The sequence below is a fragment of the Nipponia nippon genome, unplaced genomic scaffold, assembly GCF_047370975.1.
Source record: "Nipponia nippon isolate SJK-2023a ecotype South Korea unplaced genomic scaffold, ASM4737097v1 scaffold_3, whole genome shotgun sequence".
In the NCBI taxonomy this organism is placed as follows: Eukaryota; Metazoa; Chordata; class Aves; order Pelecaniformes; family Threskiornithidae; genus Nipponia; species Nipponia nippon.
In genome coordinates this window covers 116,200,848-116,210,698 of record NW_028262347.1, presented here as the reverse complement: position 1 = coordinate 116,210,698, position 9,851 = coordinate 116,200,848, and the positions used below count along the sequence as shown (strand labels likewise).

At 40.6% G+C, this 9,851-nt stretch overlaps 1 protein-coding gene across 1 annotated transcript in view; it reads left to right on the top strand.

The window, feature by feature from the left end:
* Window positions 1-2,134: 2,134 nt before the first annotated feature.
* The window catches only part of GPAM (glycerol-3-phosphate acyltransferase, mitochondrial), a 93,974-nt gene continuing 86,257 nt past the window's right edge, over window positions 2,135-9,851 (top strand). Inside the window, exon 1 of the mRNA XM_087764534.1 lies at window positions 2,135-2,338. The gene's annotated coding sequence lies outside the window, so the exon portion shown is untranslated. The remainder of the gene's footprint in view (window positions 2,339-9,851) is intronic.

Here is a 9,851-nt window from a genome sequence, read left to right as displayed (position 1 = left end):
CTGTCTTCTGTTGCATCCTCTAACTATCCTGCAAGCTCTTCAGTTTCAATATGGTCCCTTCCAGTCTGAATGTCAGGCCAAAACCACTGAAATTCGGTCTTTGATCTAGGTTTTCAAATAATATAAAGAACAGCAATGTTTTGATAGAGAAAGTTAGAGAAGGGTACGTGGGTTACAGATCTGGAAAAACACATAACTATAGCTTTTTCTAGAGCTTAACAGGTCCTGGGTGAAAATCCTCCTGACACCATCATGGTGAGGAAAACATCCATTTGCTCTTGATTTCAAAATGGGAAAGTAGTTGTATTTCCTACTATCTAAAGGGTAGGAAAAAATGCCGAAGGAGATGTTACTATGAAAAAGACAGGATGTTTCACAGGACATAACACTGCTTAATAGGTGAAAATGTAGAGTGCATAAACCACTGAATAAAATTGCAGGGTGTTTAGACTTCGCCTGTGTGAACCAGCGAAGAGAAGATATGTGTCTGTAGGTCTGAGAAGCCCCCAAGCCTTGTTCTTATTATTTGCTGCTTGGGAGTGAATTTCCTTTGCTGTATCCTACCCAAGGACAACAGCAGTAAACCTCAGCCCTGCCAGAGGGAATAAGGTGGTGTGAGCAATTTCACTTTCCTAACGGCTGAAGACATTGGCTCACGTTTGTCGCTGAAGGTACAAGAATGCCACCAGATAATTGAGTCACGGGATTTAAAAGTAAACTTTATTCGTTGGTCTGTATATATGGGTGGCTGGCAAAGTTTCTTTCATGAGCGGTGGAGAGACGGAAAGTCTACAGGACAGCTTTTTACTGACAAAATTGCTCTCTGGACAAGGTGTTATCTAGCAGTACTGTAGGTAGAGTTGTGGAGGGTAAGGATTATCTTCCTAATATAAAGATTATTGGATCTCTCGGTTTTGTTATGAAATGCTCAGACTGATAGCAATGAAATGTTTTCTTCCCCAGTCTTCCCTGGGGTTAGCGCCCATCATGTGAACTAGTTACATGGGTGCTCAACTAGACTGTGAAGCTAACAACGATTTGGCAGCGCTATTTGTGAGTCTAGTAGCAGCTGCTATGGAATAGCTATTTCAGCAGGCCAATGGTAATCTGCAAATTGCTCGTACTTTTTGGAGCTGATATGTCAGAACTTTACATTGAAATTTGAAGGCAATTTGGGGGTGGAGAGTAGAGAGAAAGGGGGTTGGGCCATTACATGTCAGCAGCTGGAGAAGTGATCATTTCCAGGATCGCACATTCCTGAGAAAAGGCGGCTTTGAACCACGTAGTTGCACATAAAAATGGTGCTAAATCAGGAAATCCTTCTTCTCTCTAATTTTGTTCTTTGATGCCATAACTGTAAAAAATTAAAATATACACCCTTCTAAACTGCATTCATTGGCTAGGTACTTCCCAATGTACTCCGTAGACCTTACTCCGTTGGTTAACTTCAGTTATGATATCATCAATGACATAAAGCTGTTAAAAATCAGCCTTACAAGTTTTCTCAAGGAGAAAGTATCTGGAGTTGAGGTTTTGAAGATTATTCCAAATCTAGTAATACCACACGTATGGAAGTCTCCAAAATTTGGGCTCTAATCTTTACATTTTGGTTTGCTTCAAATTCTTGAAGAACTTACCTGGAGAGCTGGGCAAATACCTGGATCAGTGGGTTTACTCTGGGTGTGAATTTGTCCTGTAAAACACAAAATCACGGCTTTTGTGATTTGTGCCAGGTTTGGTAATTTTTCAGCTGTATGGCAACTGTATTAGATAATAGCCTAAGATTTCTCCTGGAACTTTATTATGGTACTATAAAGTATGAAAACAACTGAAATCTGTGGGGGACCAATAAAGCCAAACTGATCTATGAGACGAAAAGCAGAAGCCAATGGCAATTGTGATTAATGAAGACCATAGAACAATTCAGAGTTGCACTACAGAATAACTTTTGCCTTCTGTTTTCTGACACAAAATAAAAGGCCATCTTCTTGTCACAATCTCTAGGGTACTTTTTTTGGCCTTCTGACTGAAATATCCCTATGTTTGGGTATGATCAGACAGCAAAGCTGGACAATGTCCTTCTCTGACACTTCTGTCAAAATTATGTCCCCTCCACAGCGATTAGCAGAAGTACTTTATAAACATCTTCTGGCTGGACCTCTGCTGTGTTACTTGGAAGCTCACCTGAAGTTGCTGTATAGGATTAAGCAGATGAATTGTGGACCTCTGTGGAAAAGCAGATCAGTCAGTGTCACCATTGCTGCTAAGCTCAGATACAACACAAAAGATGCAACACTTCACCGTGAAAATGTCAAGTACGGATCATCTGCTGCTAGAAGTAAGTTTCAGTTTAAATACAGTTTTCCTTTGTCTATTGAATCGGTCGGTGGTATTCTTGCAAAGTATCAGCAGAAATCCATTAAGGGAGCAAAAATAAGTACAAATCAGCTTGGCTTTATCAGAATTTTACTCTTAGCGTTTCTTACCTAGGAAGGTAAGAAAGTGCTGTGCTGAGGTGAGAAAGGAGTGTAATGCATAGCACTTGTCTCTTATTCTATGTGATATAGAAACAGGATAGTGTTGCAAGTGGTGATTATTTCCTTAGTGCATATTTGGGTTTTAACAGTAAATAAATGCTTCCTAGTTTGTTGTGGTTAATATTCAAGTGTGTAATAAATACTTGGTCAAAAGCTGTCAGTTTTTGAGGATATATGTGGTTCCTAAAGATCATAGGATTTCCAAAACTGTGTGGACTCCGTCCTTACTGTTAGCTGTTTAAAGGATGATTTATATTTCTTACTGGCTCTTGCAGAAAGCGTGTGAGGCTTTATAAACAGGAGATGTTCCTCTCCATGCTAGAATGCAGCTAGGTACCGTGCTGTTAGTGAATATTGAAAACTGCTATTGTGACTAATACTGCAACCATCCTCTTCACAATTTATTTTATGGACTTCATTATGTTACACACTTCAGTAGCGTTGTGCAAGTCAGAACACTCAGCAAGGGTTACTGTGTGCCTAACACTGTGACACAGAGACAAATGACATCTCCATCTAGAAAAAACAGGAGCTTAAAAATGCAGTTCATCCACCCAGAGCAAAACTCTGAATCTAAATGGATATCTGATCCAGTTGTTGGAATATCTCTAATTACGATGTCTGTACTCAGGACCACTTCATAGAATTCTGCGTCTGAGCCCTGTAGGAATCTGCTGTGTGCATCTTGCAAGTGTACAATTTATGGAAGCTGTGATCACTGAAAGTCTGCCTCTTATGTAGTTTCCAAACTCATTATGTCATTTTTAAAATACATACATATTATCTTCTGTCATGTGACCTTAGAAAGACATATAATTCTGTATTGCAGCAATAGATGGCCCAAGCACAGGCCGTGGAGTCTAGCTAGGTAAATTATACACAAATAAATGATCTTTTGACAGACTTCTTGCTGGCATTGTACTTGGCCCCAAGACCGTGCTGATAGCATGTGCTGCTTTCCCCAGTGCATCCTAACTGTGCAGGAGGAGGACTTTGCTCTACTTACTGTAGATTAAGCATTTTGCTCTTATCTGGGGGGAGGGGAGGAGAAGAGTGTTCACATATGAAACTAGGAATATAATAAACTCCGACCTAAATCATGCCCATGTGTGACGTTATGATCCTTATGGGTCCCTTCCAACTTGAGATATTCTATGATTCTATGCAACTGCATATTCAGGACTTCAACAGGACAGTGCAAATCAGAACAGTAACTTTCTCTCCTCCCTGAACTGCAGAAAAAGTGACACAAGTCAGAAAATAAATGTAAAAGCAAAAGATCAGAAAGAAGGTAGGAAACTGTGCTCCTCCACCTGTTTAGAAGCAGGTCAGAGTGAATCGACGGAAAAGGAGAAGGCAGAAACTGCATTTTATTAATTGCCACAATGGTGAGGGTTTGTGGTTAGAAAGGTGGTCAGTGCTAGGGTTGGGCTTATGAAGAGTGTTGGGTGAGGGATGCGTACAAGCCAGGCTGCTGATTGCCAGCATGGAGCAGGAGCAGAGTCTGCACCGGTCCTCCTGGGCTTTTCTGTGATTCACCTGATTGTGCAGGGCTCCAACCATCCCTGCTTATCAACATTAGTTAATGCCCACTATAATGAGGTGGTCTCCCCACCCACCCACATTCTCCAGACACTAGAGTAATAGAAATAAAGCCTGTACTTGTGTCTCTTCCTTGGGAAAGCTCTGGAGGCAGCAGTTACTCCTGGATTCTCAGGTGCTGGACTTTGATATATATATTGTCAGTAATTCTGGGCATGAAAAGTGGGATATTTTCTCTGAGCAGTGGTGGGGAGGGGAACTTTGTCCTTGTTACTGTTGTTTTTCCCCATTGGAAAATTCTAATTTTTTCAGAAATTTAGAAAAAAATGGGGAATTGACTTTTTGTTTTCTTGAAAAGTCCCACAGTTTTGAAAGAGGGAGAAATATCCTCTTCCATTCTAAAAAATGGGAAAATGCTCTCTTGCGTAACTGGAAACTGTGAAATTCCGAGATACTGATGGTGCTCTAGGTTTTAACACAACATTGCCAGAAAAAAAAGGTGTTTTAATAAAAATTTTTCAGTTTTTTAGTAAAATACCTATTTCAGAAAATGAGTTTTCCTCCACAAAAGGAGAGGAGAGAGAAGATGAGAGGATGAATGAAGCTGTTTCTTGTTGTCTTTAGTTGTCACTGATGTCTTGTTTGCAGATGTTTCTGTGCTGGTTTAGGTTGCTACCCACCATCACTCAAGGAAATGCTTTTCACAGGGATTTTTCTATCACTTGATAGATTTGTTTTGATATTCTGGAAGTAATTATTTTTCTGTACAGCAAAGAGGAGCCTGCGGCTGGCAATCCTCTTGCATAAAAAGCGGTCCTTTCTTGTATTACCTCCAGGCAGTTTACTTTCAGGACTATTAATGGGTAAAATAATGGTGGCTGTTTCCAGCTGCCACAAAGCGCTTAATTTTCTATTGCCACAAGATCTTTAACCGATCATCAGCCACCTGATATTCAGCAAGCAATACATGTTTATCTATTCAGTTGCAGCCCAGTGGGCTTTCCAGGCACACGTCTGTGGTTAAATTCTGCACATAAGTGTTTGCTATGTGGTGACAAGTTCAATTCCTGTAATATTAGTACTGATCAGTAGCTTTGTTTGTTCTGTGACAAATTGGAAGGGAAATGACTGTATGTGCTTCTTCACTTCCCCCTCACCCTTGCAATCATTGTTTTAATCCACAGCTCTTCAGATGTCAGTCAATTATGGTAGAAGTTAAACAGATCTGCTAAATGGGAAACTTGTCTGTTTAACAGTTTAAGGTCAGCAGCAATGCAGTAAGTCTAACAACTTTTTTATTATGTACTTGTTGGTCAATAGGAGAAAATCAACAAACTAACTAATGCATTAAAGTTCTCACACCGCAGCAGTGAGCTGACCTTAATTTCTAGCCTTTTCCAGGGGTTTGATTGGATTAAATGTTGGAGTTACTAATTGCATGCCAGAGGAGGGGCATTGTTTCTGGTTTTCAGGACATCTTCCTGGAAGATGCACTGAGAACAGCAGTGTTCTCCAAGCCTACAAGCATGTGTTCCTGGTCACCCTCGTCTCTCCTGCAGAATCTACTAAGTATTTAGATTTTTTGGAAGAGGGCTAGGAAAGACTGGAAGGGACAGCCCTTTCACAGCTCCCTTTCTTCGAGGAAGTGGTTTAACATTGTGCTCCCTCCTTACAGCACTTGCCTAATATGATGTTCTAATTAAGCCTCCTCCTTTTCCCAGTTTGTGATTTCCTCAGATTTGCATACCTGAATAAGTTTGTCTCCAAGCAACATGCATCTGAGGTACCTGTGTGTGGTGTTCAGTCCCAAGGCACTAAGGAATCCCAAACTCCGTGTAAGAGTGACATAGGACATTTCTAGGCATGTTTTTGTTCCTTCCTACTTGAAGAATGATACTAGCTAGTTCTAGCTATGGATTGTCAATTAATTATTATGGTCTGGAATCACAGCTGTATTTGGGACAAAGTTGGAATGTATTTATTGAAAATGAAATGTACTTTTAACTGAAAATGATTTGGCAAATACCAAACCCAGGCAGCATCTCGAGACTGCTGCATTTTTGTTGCACTTTGGTTTAGGGTTGTTGGTTAAGGTGTTGTCATGGTGTAACCCCAGCCAGCAACTAAGCACCACACAGCCACTTGCTCACTCCCCACCCCTCCTCTGGTTGGATGGGGGAGAGAAACAGAAGAGTAAAAGTGAGAAAACTCATGTGTTGAGATCAGAACAATTTAATAACTGAAATAAAATAGTATAATAATAATAATAATAATAATAATAATAATAATAATAATAATAATAATAATAATAAAAATTGTAATGAAAAGGAAAATAACAAAAAGAGAGAGAAATAAAACCCGACAAAGACAAGGGATGCAAATGTAAAACAATTGCTTACCACCAACCAACTGATGCCCAGCCTGTCCCCGAGCAGCAGCCCCGCAGCCAGCTTTTCCCTAGTTTACATACTGAGCATGATGTGATACGGTATGGAATAGTCCTTTGGCCAGGTTGGGTCAGCTGTCCTGGCTGTGCCCCCTCCCAGCTCCTTGGGCATCTCCAGCCTTCTCAGTTGGTAGAGCATGAGAAGCTGAAAAGTCCTTGACTTACTGTAAGCACTACTTAGCAACAACTAAAAAATAAGTGTGTTATCATCAACATTATTCTCATACTAAATCCAAAACACAGCACTATACCAGCTACTAGGAAGAAAATTAACTCTATCCCAGCTGAAACCAGGACAGGTATGTTCTTACTTGGCCTACCTGCATGATGCAGTCCTGCTGTATGCCATGCCTGTAAAGGAAATGTTAAATCATGGGGCTAGATCTGTTTAAAAAAAAAAAAAAAAAGTTAAATGATGGGAAGGCCATCTGAGATCAAAGAGCACTTACTGCAAATCTGAAACTGCAATAAAATCCATTTCTATGGTAAGCATTCAGTGAGGTGATTTTCCCGGTTGTATACAATTGGAGTTAATCAACAGGCTGCTTCCCATCATAGGTTGTAGCTGGAGAGGCGGTTGCAGGACTCGTGAGCATATACCACCTACAGCTGTATTTTGAGGTGGTAGCTAAAGGTACTATTTTCACTGTCACTAAATGAGGTTGAGATCAGTACCTCTAAATCAGATCCAGGCAGGTCTGACAAAACATTAGTTTCTCCCATTTGCTCAACATGCAGCAAAGGCAGAGAGAAGCTGAGATGGACCGTGTTCCTCTCATCCACAAGTTAATGTGTTAAATGCCTTGTCTTCTTAGGGATTGCTGGCTCGGTGTACATTGATGAATTGGGAGAGAGGAGCATGTTTTAGAAAAACATACTTTATAGGTGGCTGGAAGATTTCCACTATCAGTATTCTTCACTTAAAGAAAGATGATTTTTCATGAAGGAACTATATTTTAACAGGTTTTCAGGTATTCTTTTTTCCCCCTCCAAAATATTTTCTTTTATTTGCAGCTTGTCTCCCACTTTCAGGAATTTCTGTGGGGAAGAGAATATTCCATTTTTAACAGCTTGTGGTCTTGAGCTTTAGACGACAGAGCAGTTTGGTGTGCCCCCCCCCTTCATAAAATAAAGTAAAAATGAAAGAAAAAAGATAGTAGAAATGGATTCTTAAATAGCTGTGTGCATCTGCCTGCAGTCCAACAAATTAAATTGCTTCCATCAGCTGGCTAGCTGGCTTTCCTCCTAAAGACAGGCCACTTTGTGGACTTCATAATGAATTTTGCCAAACTTCAGTTCCAAGTGAGTATGTTTAAGAGTCACAAGAACTCATGTTCATGTCAGGAACTTTGGGAAGTGAGGAAAGCATTGCTCTTTTCAAAGATGACAATGACTTTTTATAAATGTTAACTGACGGAAGTTTGTGGTGTGCACAGTCACATTAAAAAAAGGGGGGGGGGGGAGTGTGTGAGGTGGGAACTAAGGCTTAGAAGGATTAAGCCTTAAGTTAGTGTCTTCCAGAGTTGGTCACCAAAATAAAGTTGAACCCTGCCTGATTAATTAGGAGCCCTGAAAATCAGGGCATGTATATTTGTGAGCAGCTTTAAAATTAGTCAAGAGATTACACCAATCTTGTCAAATATGTCCTCTGGTACAGCTCCACAATCATCACTAGGCAATTCTTCAGGCTGATTTTGAGAGATTTTAAGCCCCTCCACTGAAACCCTCTCTGGGAATGCCAGGGCAAGGACAGCAGCACCAGCCAAGCCCAGGTAACACCACACCTTGCAGACACCCCGAGCACTGATCAAACCAGTTTCGCGGTTGCTTTCTGCTGCCAGCATGGTGCAGAGGCGCTGAAGTCCTGCCAAAGATTACAGGATGGCGAAGCAAGCTGAAGTGTGCTGCTGCACTAATCGTGTTCTATTATAACGCCTGTAATAATGCCTCGCTCCACTTCCCCGTACCTAGAAATAACTGATAAAAGAAAATCTTAATCCTGGTATTTTTATAAACTGTAAGATGTTAAGAAATCCCAACAACTGGGCAGCCTCTTGGTAAATTACGGCCAACCTTCAGGTGACAACTACAAAGGAATGAGGATCTTATTTCACTCTTGGGATGGAAACCTGGGCATGGATATGTGCTCAGTGTCTGAGTTACAGTGCCCTGGGGCATAGTGTTGCTTTTAATATCTGACCATAAATAGAGAACTGCAATGGCAGAACTATAGCAAGAGAATTGTAATCCTGTCATTTAACAGACATAATGTCTAATCTGTTTTTTGCCCTGTGGTTACCTGAACCAGTTTGCTCTTGTTTTGTGGTCAGTTCTGGTTGTTGGGGTTCACTTTTTCTAGAGCCTCTCCTCATGACTGTTCCGTTTTTCTTTCTCCTGTCTTTTTCTGATCTATCTTAGACTAAATGACTAAAGTTATTCCTAAGACAAACTTCTACAGCAGTCTGTTGGCACAGCTATATCCTTCCTAGCATTTGAGTTTCCTACTTGTTCTTTTTATTCTGTTTGTACAGCCAAATCAGGTCTGGGTCTGTGAGCTGGGTCTGAGTCTGTTCTTAGGTACCACTTGGCTGGATTTAGGCATCAGCACCGACATCAGCCTGTGGCCTGAGTCACTGGGAGATGTCTGAAGGTAGATGGGGCAATGCTATGGAGCTATAGCAGAACCATGGTACTGTGTGGGCTGGTGGGAAACAGGATCCCCTCCAGGAGGGAAAGTTTGCTGGATGGAGAAGAGAGCTAGCAAGGATTTCTGAAGCCCCTGTTGCCAGATTATATTATATTGCTTGTTTTATACTATCTTTTCATACAATCCTTTTTGGAAGGACGTATTTACATCCTGAAGGAGCTATATTTACTGCATTTGCATTGAAACATAGAACCCCTGAGATGAGTATAGACAGAGTAATGTATCTGTCTGCTTACTAAAGATGTCACCTTTCATCTTTGAAGGCTTGTACAGATTTTGACCTTTTGATAAATATTCTACAAGATTATAGAATTTACCTAAGCTTACTTATTTATTCCTTTATTGGATTTCTAATGCTAGATAGAGATCCTATCACTGATTGTAAACTCTATTACCAAAAAAACTAACCATATGAACTTCTCCAAGTCCCCTACACTTCCACCATGCCCAAAATTTCAAGCAGCTCAGCAAAATTACTTGGTGATTTTATATCTGTTTCAGCAACCATGGCCACTCTCCAGCGTATCTAAAGCACTCACATGATATCTTCTTGTCCATTGCATATTTGAAAGATGATTTCTCCTTATTCGATATTCTTATTTGTGCAAGTTCTGGCACT